The following is a 14,225-nucleotide window of genomic DNA, read 5'->3' as shown; positions in this document are numbered from 1 at the left end:
AGTCCTGGGACGCCTAAGACAAATATACAGAGGATGAATAGATGAGGATGAGGGGTGCCCAAAGAGGCACTAGGCACTAACCCAGGGAAGGAGAAAGAGGCATGACATCTCTTTCCAGTGTTTTGAGAAGTAATCAGATAAGCCTGCATAAAATCAGAAGGACTGGAGATGAGCTTTAAAGGATGGATTGGATTTCAAGAGACACCAACAGGACCAGGAAGACATTCAGGCAGAAGATACAGCATGATAAAAAAAAAAATGGATGAAGGAAAGTTTTGTGCACCAGCAACTAGTTCAGTTTCTTCACAAAATTGGATAAGGTTTTACTGTAGAGGGCCTTGGATGTCAGAATAACACGTTTCTAACTACTTTAATAAACAGTAGGGAGCTTGTAAAAATTTTTGAGAAGGAAAGAGATCTGAAGAGAGTTGGATCTTGAATATTTCCTCCACTCTCATGGCTTTTGTTTAGCTGTATGTCATGCAGTCTCTAGTAGATACCTTGCACATATCAGGCATCCAACAAATGATTGATTGATAAAATAGAACCCTATGTACCAGTCAATTTTTTGATGTGTTATTTATCTGTATATGTGTAATATCAATGGAATTTTTTAGTCTGACTCTCTATATAATTATTTTGTCAAAGCTACCAGTGCTTTTCCAGAATAATGAATGGGTTACCTGAGTGTGTCTTTTATTCCAATGGATTTTATAGGAACTGCAGCTGTTTTATCAGAGTGTGTCTTTGCTGTGACAACTAAGAAAAAAATGGAGCTTTTACACGTAGAACACAGGACTCTAAACCAGGCCTCAATCATTTTCTGGCTGCAGATATAAAACCCTAATCAGTTCCAGCCTACACTCTGTGATTCATTCCTGTGATGGTAAATGTGAATAGCTGTAAATTTTCCTTGAAAATAGAAACAATGCACATTGAAATCAAGGTAGGGAAGAAAAAAGCTTTCTTACAGTCACCAGATTGAATAGCATATTTTTCTTCCCCCACACAAGAATAGTGTTTGTAGTTTCTGAGATCAGCAAAAATTGGTGAACTTGTTTAGCGTTTACAATGGTTTCACCTTCTCACTATTCAATAGTAAGCCACAAGGCCATTTACATGTGTCTGTCACAATTTAAAACAACTCAAACTCACTCTAAAGGGTCAATATTTCCACCACATAAGGATGCTATTGTCAAAAAGTACAAATGAAAACAAACAAACAAACAAACCTCAGAAGTTGAAATGAATTGGTATGAATAGTTGAGGATGAAGGTCACTACCTTTGTTGAATGCTTACAGCAGGCCAAAGACTGTGCTGGACATGTGACATGTCACTCCTCCCAGCATACCTGTGGTGTGGATGTTATTCACTTAAAATGATAGATGAAGCAACGGTTACATAGAGTTATGCGCTAGTCAGGCTTACAGCTGACTGTAGAATCTATGGTTTAACACAACAAAGGTTTATTTATCATTCCCGTCATAGTCTAATTGGGTCAACAGGGGGGTTCTACCTCATGTAGTCATTGAGGGACTCAGGAGGCGAGGTAATTCCATCAAGTATTCTCATCATCTTGTAGATGAATCCTCATCATCTTCTTGGAGTTCTCCACTGGATTTTGTGCATCCAACTGGCAGGTGAGTGAAGAAAAAGCCATGGAGAGGTGGTAGAAACCCATTTTCTTCAGCACACATTCCATTGGCCCAAACTCAGCCACATGGACTCAGCTAATTGCAAGTGGGTCAGGAAATGTGGTCTAATGATGTGTCAAGAAAGAGGGGGAGAATGCAGATGTGGTTAGCAGTAGAGTGCTTTACTACAGCACACTCATCTGATTACCAATTTTTCTGTCACTCTTCTTTTCACACATAAAACATACTAACTATCTATCCCTTCCATAGGCAGATAGTAGCCAAAATCCCTATCTAGTTATTGCATCCACCTCCAAGGTGAGACATATTCTTCTCCACCAGGTCCAGCTATGGCTCCACTTGGCTCTGTGCTTTATGAAGCAACAAGACAGGTTACCATCCCCCGCAGCAGCACCACTCAGGACACAGTGAGTGGCACCCTCTAGCAGCACAATCTCTTTTTACCTATAAACAAGTAAAGAGATATTCTGAGAAGGCACATGACTTTCTTCGAGATAAAGCTGGATCGAGAATCCAGGTTTCATGACTCTCACTATAATGTTATAGATTTTATTACCTTTTTTTAAAAAAAAAAATGGAGCCAATTGTTAAAATGTATGCCATTAATGTAAGTCATTGAATGGAAGAGAGCTATACCATCTCATTCATTTCCCCATCCAATGTGTGATCTCCTGCTATTGACTAATATGTCTTTGTCTTCTTCAGAGTTTACTCTTAATAGCACTGCAGGACCACTTTGTGAAAGGCAGGCAGGTGTTTGAAGCCCATTAAAGTTAGAGTGTTGGCCATAAGAAGCTTGTCTGATTCTGACAGGGCCTCAGGCTGTTTGTGGCGAAGGACGCACCGCAAGGAACGACGGCCACAGCAATAGCGATAACTAGTAGGATTTACTGAGTCTCACCGAATACCTAGCATCACAGAGCACATTATGTGGATTATTTTAAATAAATCCTCACAAATACCTAAGAAAGTTATACTATTATTATTCTCATTTTACAGAACTGGAAACAAAGTAAAGCCTCTTGACCAAGTGACTCAGCTAAGAAATAGCAGAGCTAAATTTCAGCACAGGCTTATTTTTCACTGAAGCCAGTTCTCCTAAGTACTGATGACAGTTGTGAGTTTTACTGGAGTTCTGTGGCTGCCTTAGAAAAAATGGAGCAGTGCTGGCTGGAGGTGGAGCTTGACACCTGTAGCCTGATGGAAAGGGTGAAGAAGTGAGGGGCAGGGCACTGTTGCTGCGTGCTGACTCTTTGCAAGCACAGAGCAGTTCTTGTCCATCTTCATGTCGCAATTCCATTTTTTTTTTTTTCTTTAATAGACTACAGACATTTATTTCTCACAGTTCTGGAAGATGGGAGGTCTAAGATCAAGGCATCAGCAAATTCTGTATCTGGTGGGGACCTGCTTCCTGGCTCATAGATAGCTGTCTTTTCCCTGTGTCCTCACACGGCAGAAGGGGCTAAGGAGGTCTGTGGGGCTTCCTAATGATCAATGCAGGGCTAGGTATTTTGAAGTTATTAGTACATGGTGCTGCAGTCAAAGCTGGAATCTGCCTGGTGTACGTTGGAGAGGAATTCCATTTCTCTGGAAGAAGTAGCATGCTTAGTCCTTTCTCATGTTTTATGCTGTAGTCGTTAAAGATGAGGTAGAGTGGTAGTAAGATAACTCAGTAGAGCATCTTTCCTGGTAGAGAAGCTTCAGCTATTTCCAAAAGGTGAACAATATTATGGTCTGAATGTTTGTGTCCCCCCAAAATTCATGCGTTGATACCTAATCCCCAATGCAATGGTTTTAGAACATGGGCCTTTGGAAGGTGATTAGATCGTGAGGGCTGAACCATCATGAATAGAGTTAAGCCCTTATAAAAGAGGCCCTGAAGAGATCATTTTCCACTTCTGCCATTTGAAGATGTGTCGGAGACCAGCTCTGCAGGATTCATTGGACCTGAATAGGTGGTGTGGATTTGGTGGAAAAAGAAAGACACGGACCACAGATGTCTAGTGCAAGTGTGAATCTTGCTTTATTTATAATTTTTACTTAATCTTTTACATAATGATTTATCTTTTAATCAAAACATTTCTTATTTCATTTCTATTGAAAAGGAAAGGTGAAAATGTTATAAACCACTCATGCTCTGATGAAAACATCTACTCATGCATCAGTAGTTCACCCCAAAGTCTGTGGCTTATGGCCAGGAAACTATATAATATCAGCATGTTTAGTCTCAAAACGTCAGACTTTCGGTCTGAATCACAATTTTTAACCTTTTAAACTTACACGTAAACTTATATTCTAAACTCCTATTAAATCTTACTTATATTTATATTTAACAATTTAATGTTTTATGTTTTATATTAATTATTCTAATTTTTAACCAAAATCACAATGTCTATAACATGATTTTTTATAATGAAACTTAACTATAATGTCCTATTATATTTTGTACTACTATTAAAAACGATTACACTTTAAACTAATCTAAACAAAATCCGTTAATATCAAAACCTTTTTATTTATCTCTACTATTTTACCTATCCATCTCTATAGCAAAATTTTCTGTTTCCTTGCCAATTGACCCTGGGAACAGTACAAGGAACGAAGTGAAAAATTAAATGATCCTACTCAAGCCAACAAAACACACCATATCATTCTTATTATTACTAAGGAAACAACATGTCTTCTAATGTTTCTAGGCAACACTGTGAATGATAAAATGGCACCTGGTTTGAAAGTGTATCAGAACATGGAGGGACAGTAAATGAATTATAAACACCAGACCAGGACTGCCACAGCTTTGGGTTTTTCCAACCACTTCTAGGGGCCCTATGGCCTGCTCTGCTGGTAAAGACGCCCTGCCACTGTAGGTACCCTGCTGCTAATGGCCCACCTGGCCTTGCCTGGCCTGGATAAGGCCCCCTTGGTTTGGCCTGGCCTAGCACTAAGAGCCCACCTGGCCTGATCTGCCACGAGGGCCCCCCTCACCTGGCCTGGCCTGAATTATCAATAGAGATGCACCTGCCCAATGCTCTTGGCTTAGCCTGCTGTTAAGGATAGATACCCTACTGTTTTGCCTAAAATCTAGCCTAGGTCTTTAGGTCTTGCCTAAAAGACCTAACCAATATGGTAAGGGACCGCACCTGTCTCTCCCCATTAGCTAGGATTTCTTTTTTCTTTTTTAAATTTTGCTTCTTTTTTCCTTTTCTTTATTATTCTTATTCTTTTGCATATAGATGTTGCAACAGCTTGATGCTCTCAATATAATGATTAGGAAAAACCATAGAAACTGCAAAAATCCTATTTTTGAGGCCATAACAAAGTTGTGGAAGTGATAAATAGATGAGTTGGAATTTCAGAGAGGGACTTCTAGGGCAGGGTTTTTTCTAATTCTCAGCAGGGACTGACAATCACACGGCCCACATTGGGGACAGAGAAACCAGGGAAGTGTTGGTTGGTCCCTCAAGGCTGGTGCTGGCGTGAGAAATCACACAGCTCAAGAAGCAGCGACAGGGTCAGTGTTTTCCACAGGACATTCTCTGTTTTCTGGGGATGAACGTGGAGGATTGAGGAGCCAGGCCAAGGGTTCCTAAAAGTCAGAGTAAAATCTGCCTGAATCTCAAAGTGCTGGGGAGATTATGTTGCCCCTGAGGGACAGGGCCTGCTGATTGGTCCATCAAGATTTTAGCCATATTTGAAAGCTGCACGGTGTGGGCACCAAAGCAGCAAGCTGAAACCTCCAAAGGTCACAAGTGCATTTGCCACAGTCTTTCATGTTTGACCAGTGACCCACTAGAATTTCCATCCAAATTCCGGATGGGCCTTCCCTGAGAAAGAGAGAAGCAAAGATGGATGAGCCTCTTTACAACTGTATATGTGTAATTGGACTCAGAGGGGGACAGAGAAGGGAGAGGAGGGGGCAGAAGCCATCACCGAAGGTATAATGGCCAAGGATTTTCCAAAATGGATATACTACATCAATCCACAGATCAAAGAACCCCAATTAGATTGGCAAACCCCAACTGGGAATAAAAAAGAAAAGAGGAGAAAACCATACTAAATTCCATCACCGTCAAGTGCTGGTGGTGGCTGGTGGACAACTCAGTGTGAGACCCTGCCCCTTTCCACCCCCTGGGTAGGGGGAAAGCTGTGTTTTGGGCTCTCTCCTCTACCCCGCACCCTCAGCCTTGGTTTTCCCCAGCTCTGCAATGGTCTCACACACCCACCCCAGACACCATCCCCACAACCCCTCACCTTGAGGCAAGAATGGGGGACCCTCAGACTAAGAGCTGGAAAAGGCCAGCCGGCCACAGCCTTGGGCAGCCTGATGGAGCCAGCAGGCCCAGACTGGATGGGGAGCCAGAGGTCACTACCCTCCTCCTGCCCCACCTCCTGGCAAGGGCCTCATCTGCTGGTGTCAAACTAATCAGAAAGGTGGTGGGGAGAGGATGAGGCATCCAAGCCCTAGGGCATCCTCTCCCCCAGCTTGCTGCAGCCTGGCCCACTGACCTCTGACCTCTGCTTCCTGTCCCCCTCCTCTTCACATGGCCTTGGCCTCCACGGCTAAATGAGGGCCCGCTGTTTGGGGCAACACCTCCCAGCTAGTCCAAGGACCCTTCCTGTGTATGTGCGTATTTGCATGTGTGCATGTGCACACGTGTGTACAGGTGAGTGTGAGTACATATGTCACGGATATGTTACAGTTTGTGTGTGCATGTATGGTGTGCATGTGATGTATCTGCATATTTCAGCATTCATATGTTGTGTACATTTTTGTGAATAGGTGTGCGTATGTGTGTAAATGTGTGCATGGGCACATGTGGGTATATGTGCATGTGACTACCCAAATATATGTGCATATAAATGAGCATAATGTGTACCCATGATGTGCAGATGGGTTTGTTGTATGAATCACATGTGCACACATATATGTGAGCATGTGTAGCTATAAAATAAAATACACATTTAAATGTGCATTCAGATGTGTACATATGCTGCTTCTGTGACTGTGTGTGTCTAGGAGTACCTGTGTGTGGACATGTATACCATGTGTGCATGTGTAAATAGGGGTGCGTGCGTGTTTGGGCGTGTGCACAGGTGTGGCTGAGTGCACATGTGTGTGGCTGAGCATCTGGGTGTGTACATGTGCTGTATCTGTGTGTATACCTGTGTGTGAATGTGTGTGCAAAGGAGCACATGTACTCATGTCTGTTTGAGAACAGCATGCACACATGTGCGTGGGACAACTTCCAGAGGGCCTCAGGGTGACTCCTGACCCAGCCCGTGTTCCTGGGCATGGTGAGGGACACACACGCTCTTGATAAAGATTTTAGAGCAGGCAGCGCAGCCCCAGCCTGGGGCAGGCAGGCGTTAGTTACACTCAGAGCCACGTGCCCTGCTCCAGGGGTCCCTGCCCAATTCAGAAATAAAATTAACCCAAAGACAGCCTGGGGGCAGCAGGGGACCGGGAGGGAAAGGACTCATGAGGCCAGAGAGGAGTGTTTGCTCCTCTTGTGGCTCCCTCCTCCCTCCTCCTGCAGCTTTTCCTCCCCTCCCCATCCTCTCCCTCCATTCTCATTTCCCTCCTTCTTCCTCTGCCTTCTCCTCCTCCTTTCACTCCCCTTCCAGCTCCACCCTACTCCCCTGGCTCCTCCAGGGATAGCTCAGAGCTCCTCTTGGGTCACACTCTCCAGCCCGACCCAAAGGGAATCCCGGCACAGACCCCCCACCCCCACCCCACAGAGGCTCCCAGGTTGGTCTGGGAGGGATCAGAGGGACAGTCTGCTCCTCTGCCACCAATTAGTGTGGGCAAGTCTCACACTTGCCTCTCTGAGCCCCAGTCTTCCCATCTGTAGAATGAGGTCTAGAATTAGGCTGAGCCATCTCCAAGTGCTTCCATTATACCATCTCCCTCCCCTTTGACATTTTGGGGCAGCCCAGGGACACATCATGTTTCCACTATCCACCTGCCCCATGTCCATGGGCAAATGAATACACCTGTGGCTGGGCTCCACAGTGCATGTGCAAGAGTTGCACATGTCCCGAGTTGTGCATGTCCCGAACTGCCCCCGCATATGCCCAGGTCCACCTGTCATCCCCTCACATGTCCTGTGCACGAATTTAGCCCACGGGACACAGAGTGAAATGCATGTTCCTCCTTCATGGAATTCTCAAAGGTATTTGTCCCCACGTTGTAGATGCAAAAACTAGGCTCAGGGAGGCTGGGTAGTTCTCCCAAGGTCCCACAGCAGGGCAATGGTGGACTCAAGGTCTGCTAACTTTAAACCACAGAGACGCTCAACAGTGACGCTTCTAGATCCACCTGCATGCAGGTTCATGTGCACGGCTCCACATGCACCTCCACAGGACAGATGCACACACACAGTTGGATTTCCATGTGAGTATTCACTCATGTTGTGTATGCACGGCTTCAGGGCAGAAATGTTCAAAATGTATGTGCACAAAGAAAGGAGAAATGGCCATTTATTGAGCATCTGCTATGGGCCTGGCATTATCCTCACAGCCACCCTCTGCAGTGTACAGGTTATTTCCCTTGCACAGATGAGGAAATGGGACCCTAGAGAGGTTGTTTGCCCATGGTCACCTTGCAGTACCAATTGTCATGTACATAGCCACACCTACAGCCCATCCCTGGAGAGTTGCTGCCAGGTGGGCATGGAGCAAAAGTTTGAGCCAAGCTCTTAAGCAGCAGGGCCCTCTTCCTCTCCTGAGCCCCTCACCTTCCCAGGGATACCTTCACACCTTCCTTTCCTGCTCTGGCCATTGTCTGTCCGTCTGTCTGTCTCTCCCTGTCCCTGGGGGGGGGGGGGGGCAGGGGCCAATGCCAGGGCACATTGCAGATTAATATGGCCCTGGTGTTCCCAGAGGCCAGGGCCATATTAATGATGGGGCTGATAGAATGAAGAAGTGTGAAAAGAATTTTAATAGATCTGACAAGTCTAATAAGAATTTGTGTCTAGAAGGGTCCTCCTCTGGGGCCGTGGCTGATGAGGAGCTGATGGCTGAGACTGTTTACTGGTTGGCATTGCCGCCACATCTCCTGCCAACTCCCAATTAGTCTAATTTGAGATGTGTAGAGCCTAGGCATGGGTACGAGGCAGAGGAGGGGAAACGGAGAGACAGAGGGACAGGGAGGGCCACTGACAGAGGCTGTAATGAGAAATGTCATAGCCCTGCCCTCTCCGGCCCCTCAGCTCCAGCCCAGGGAGAGGTAGCCTCTGCAGCCAGTTGGGTGCCCTTGAAGTGGGCTGGGTCATCAGCAAAGTTTGGCTTCTTAGCGTTTCCTTGGTTACCTCCACAGGGTCTAGGCAAGTTCCTACTGTGCACTGGGCCATGGGCTGGTAACTAGGAGAGGCTAAAGAGGAGACACACAGAGTAGCTAGTGGCACAAACAGGACCAGTTCGGAGCCAGCAGTCTTGCTGTGCCTCAGTTTCCACATTTATAAAATAGGGACAGTCATGCCTAAAGTATGGGCTGTTGCAAGAATGAAGTGAGATTGTGGCTGTCTAGCACACAGTCAGTGCTCAGCACGTGAGGGCTCTCAGGCGCTGGTCTCATCAGTGTTATTCAAAGCCAGACCTCGCAGTCCCACCCACAGGGGCAGAGATGGTGTGGCCAGAGCTGCAGAGTCCCCCCAAGGCCAGAGATGGGAATGCCCCAACCCCCACCCAGAGTAAGGGGCAGTCCCAAGGCAGGGGGCAAGACTGGCCACAGTCACCTCTGCCACCATGTGCCACGCTCAGTGCTATCTCACCACTTTCTATGCACTTTCTCATTTAACCTTCACAACAGCACTACATCGCAGATGCTGTTATGATCCCCATTTTACAGACGAGGAAACTGAGGCTTGGATAGGTGAGGTGGTGTGCCCCAAACCACACACTAAAAGTTGCTGCAACTCAACTACTGGTATTGCCAGTAATTGCCCCTGACCTTGCCCTCAGAACGTGCCCATCACCTCTTGGCCCCACCCACCTGCCCTAGGTAGGAGCCTCCAACTTTGGGGAAGGGTGTACAGTGTTACAGGGTCCCCTGGTGGGCAGGTGACAGAGCGGGTGTAGGGCCAGGCCTCGTGACTCCTAGTGCACCGCTCTTTCCATCTTCCTCTCACCTCTAGACCCTACAGGCCCCCGGGGGTTGGACTGGCCACAGCCACAGAGCTTGGCTTGGGAGGCGTCATCTCTGTGCCTCAAGAGGCCTTGGCCACATGCCAGTCAAACCATTTGCTCAGGGCTAATTTCTGCTGTAGGCTCAGGCAGGCACACTTAGTGCAGTCAAGACAGAACACATGTACATGCAGGCCAGCAGCCAAACCTGCACATACACATATACAGACGCATGTACCTGGCTCAGGTGGAACTCACCTGTACACAGCACCTGTATGTGCACAGGCATTCCCACCATTCAGCTAATCACAAAGGTACGTGTGACTCACACCTGTGCCCATGTGCATGTGCCAGTATTGCCCTTGCGTGAACATTCACGTGCACGCCATGATTGCTTCATGGAGATTCTCATTTCCACTGTTCACACAAGTACACACCACTCTCATGCACACACACCCTCAGACACTCACTGGTCTCTGGGTGACAGAGCTGACAGAGCTGTAGGTCTCAGCTCCCTGCATATCAGGGTCCTGACTCCTCCTTCTGCATGGACCCCTCAGCTCGCCTGCAAAAACTTCTTTGGCTTTTGAGCAAGGGTCTTGCTTTGCCTCATCCATGAGCTGGGCTCAGGGCCCAGGGAAGGCAGAAGGACCTGGCCCTCTTCGCTACCTGGACTCAGCAGGACTCATAGACATCCCCCACTGCAGAGATACGGAGACGGCTTGTTAGGAGGGGAGATTAATTCTTCACTCAGCATTGTGGATACTCTTCTGTACCTCCCTCCAAAACCCACGAGAGAGCTGAGCAAATAATAAATGTTAAGTAAATATTTGTTGAATTACTGGAGAGGAGGTGAGAGAAACAGCTTCATGAAGAGATGGATGGAAGAATGGATGGATGGATGAATGGAAGAAAAGACGGATAGATGGAGAGAAGGGTGGATGGACAGATGGATAGATGGACAGAAGGACGGATGGATGGATGGATGGAAGAACAGAAGGATATATGGACAGAGGGATGCAAGGATAGACGCGGAGTAAGTGGAAAATTAAACAAAAAGAACCTCGTTTTCTAGGAGTTTCTCTCTTTTTTCCCAGATGCTGTCAACTACCTGTCCCAAAATATGACCCTTTCCCCGCAGCGTTGCATGAGGCTCGGGGAGTATTCCGCTGTTCTGGGACTCCTGCCTGTGAACACTGGCCAGGCCTACGAGGCCCTTGAGGTGACTTACCCCAGCCCATGTCCAAGCCCGACCCTCACTGACCCCTCAGCCTCCCAGCCTCAGTCCTGTCTTCCCCCTGCAGTTCCAGGAGGCCAGGAAAGGAGCCCATTGCCCTCTCATAGCCAGCCCTCTGGAGGTGTACAGCCAGTCCATCATTCCATTCACCTGGGGGTAGGGACCCAGAGTGACCCCCTTGGAGTCTGCCCGTCACTCTCTACCCAGGAGGGCTTCTGGTCAGCCCGCAGTCCTCCCCGGTCAGATCCCACTGTGGCCTCTGTGTGGTTTCAGGCACGGAAACTGAGGCTCACCCTGAACAGAGCACCTTGAGCAGCCAGAGGATGGTGCCTGGAGCCCTCTGGGCCTGACTGCAGCCGTGGAGGGGAAGCTGACAGGGCTGCTCTCAGCTGGGAGTGCTGGGGGACGCCCCCCAACATGGGTCTCTGGCTCAGTGTCGGAACCACAGCCCTGTCCTCCTCTGGCCACTGGGATGCCAGCAGAGAGGGGACCCAAGCCCTGGGGTGTTCCCAGGGGAGTCAGCAGGGCGACAGTCTCGCCTCCACCCGGGAATTCAGAGGACTTCAGGACGTCTCCACACACCTCTGCTGGGGGTAGGGGGAATCTAGCCCAGGCAGGGAGACTGGGAAGATCAGGACCAGGCCTGAGCAGGGGACAGGGCTTGTCAGCCATGGGCAGCCCAGGGTATAAGGACCCAACTCAGGCATCTGGAAGTAGAGGGTTCTTAGACTGAAGCCCAAGTTCCAGCCTTGCCCACCCCATCTAGGGCCTGGGGAGCCTGAATTAGCCGGACGGGACGGGATGGGATGGGAGGGGAGGAATAAAGTCTGGAGGTGCGTGAGTGAAGAGACACAGGCAGGCACAGAGGGGCTCTCGTGACCGGGGTCCTTTGCTTGTGGACAACAAACCATTGTTGCCCAAGGCTTCAGCTTCCTGCCTGCAAGTCCACACCCAATGGAGTTTAGATTTCGCACAAAGCCTCCCGCAGAGGCCTGAGCCCATCCTGCACATGCCCAATCCTCCAGGAAGGGGGCCTCCATCTTTCTTCTGGCCCCTTGAAGCCACTGGGGGTACAGAGAGCTTCCCCTGGAGGGTTCTTAGGCCTGGCAGGGATTGCTCCTCCCACAGACGAAACTACCCATTCCCCTTGGCATTTTGGTAGGGGGCATGCCCCTGTCCCACCAGAGTGGCATCTTTCAATGATGACTCACTCTTGGCCAAGAGACCTCTGGCTACTGATGTGGCACAGTTGAGTGGGGGCAGATGTGGCCAATTTTTGAACCACCCCTGGGCAGAGGAAGATGCTAAAGTTTCCAGAGAAGAGAGAAAAGGCACCTTCCTTACCCACTCCAGTGGCTTCCTCGAGCTCATTCTCTTTAAGAGCTGGGACCTTTTAGGGGATGCTTCAAGCCCCTGGTTACTCCTCTCCTGGAACTTTTCACCATCTGTACATGTTTCTCAAAATTATATTCATCTTCACCATCACTGTCATTATAATCTACACCAGGATCACCTTTAATCAAGTGCTGCTGGGCACAAGACACTTGTGATGGGAGACACAGCACTGAATCTACAAACAGTGGACCAAACTGCTGGTCCCCACCTGGGCACATGAGGCCACCTCTTTGCTCAATCCATGCCCTCAGCCACAAGACATTCCTAGAGGGAAGGGGCTGCGGCTTTGGGAATCAACCTGAATTCCTCCCTCCTGGGGTGCTGGGTTGGCAAGATACTAGGACACTTGTCTGCATGGATGTCACCTCTGTGACAAAGACTCACCTTTTTCTCTTCTTCAGACTCAGTAATATCAAGCCTGTCCTGGACCATGATTAGGGTGGCTCATATCTCTGATTTAGAGGAACCTATTAATAATTGGGAACAAACAAACTCTTTGATAGCAGTGGACACCCAGACACACGTGGCCCATCAGGTTTAGCCAAGGTTTCAACTGGAGCATCCACTGCAGGAGGCTTTTGATTCTCCAAACTCTGGACAAAAAGGAAGATTATATTGTCCCTTGGTGGCCCAGTCCCTGCTTTTGTAGCTGTCACAGCCAGATGGCAGCTTCCTGAAGACCAAGCACGATCTTCATCCACATTCCCTGAATAATCAGTCCTTCCCCTTGGAGGCTTGGCTCAAGAAGTGTCTGAGTCTCCTCATACCCTTTGTGACTCAGGAGCGGGGATCTTAGGTGATATAAAAACCACCCAGCCCCACCCCCAGGAGGTAACAGTCCAATGCTAGGACCAATCCCAAATATCGGTCCCCTATGGTGAAATGGAACTGAGACCTGCTTGGGAAGAAACCAAATGATTTCTCATTCCATCCGACACTTCTAAAGTTCTCCCAAGCCACCATCACGGTAGAAAATGGGACTTATTCCTTGAAGGACCCTACCCTGCCTCAGAAAGAGGCCCTTGTTGCTGACAGATTTCTTTCTAAAACCCCGTGTATTCATGTGTCTAGCCAACTCAATCTATAAAATTCAACCTGTGTTGGCAGTTCGCTTCACAGAGAGACTATGCTGGATAAGGGAGACAAGGCCTCAATTTCTTTGGGGTTGACCACAGCCTAGGAAAAGGCCTGAATTCCAGTGGCCAGGCCAGCCCAGAAACAACCCCATGCATCCCGGTAAATAGAGTCTGTAGCAAAATAAGAGATGTTCCTTCCAACCTATCACAAGTAGCTGTTGGTTTTACCTATGGAGGGGCCCCTTCTTCTGAACATTAAGTCAGAAACGTGCTGATGTGCTGTTTGTTCATAGAAAGTTGACTTTTTATATATATACACACACACTAAGAAAGGAAAGAAAACCCTCACAGTGCATGTGGTGCTAGTGCCAGGAACCATCTGTAGGGACATATCTGCATACCAGGTGTTTCAGATTATACATTCCAGGCTCTACTGGGTTCTTTCATTTTTGTTGGTTTTTTTTCATTTGGTATTTCCCTTTTGCTATAGAAAAAAAAAAGAGTGATGTGTAAGAATCAAGCTATGCTTTTAAACTTGTATTTTTTACCTGATTTACCTTTGCCATTCTTTGGCCAGCGGAATAGGGAAGAGCAGAGGAAACAGAGAAATAGGAACTAAGAGACAAAGGGAGAAGAGCAAAGAGAGAGGTTTGCCTAGAAGAGAAATGAAAAGGTCAGATTTCCAATGTGATGATGGCCCGGGGACAGGACGGGTCCTGGACTTGGACCGCCCCATC

The sequence above is a fragment of the Cynocephalus volans genome, chromosome 10 (genome assembly GCF_027409185.1).
Source record: "Cynocephalus volans isolate mCynVol1 chromosome 10, mCynVol1.pri, whole genome shotgun sequence".
NCBI classification, from domain to species: Eukaryota; Metazoa; Chordata; class Mammalia; order Dermoptera; family Cynocephalidae; genus Cynocephalus; species Cynocephalus volans.
This window is presented reverse-complemented; position numbering follows the sequence as displayed.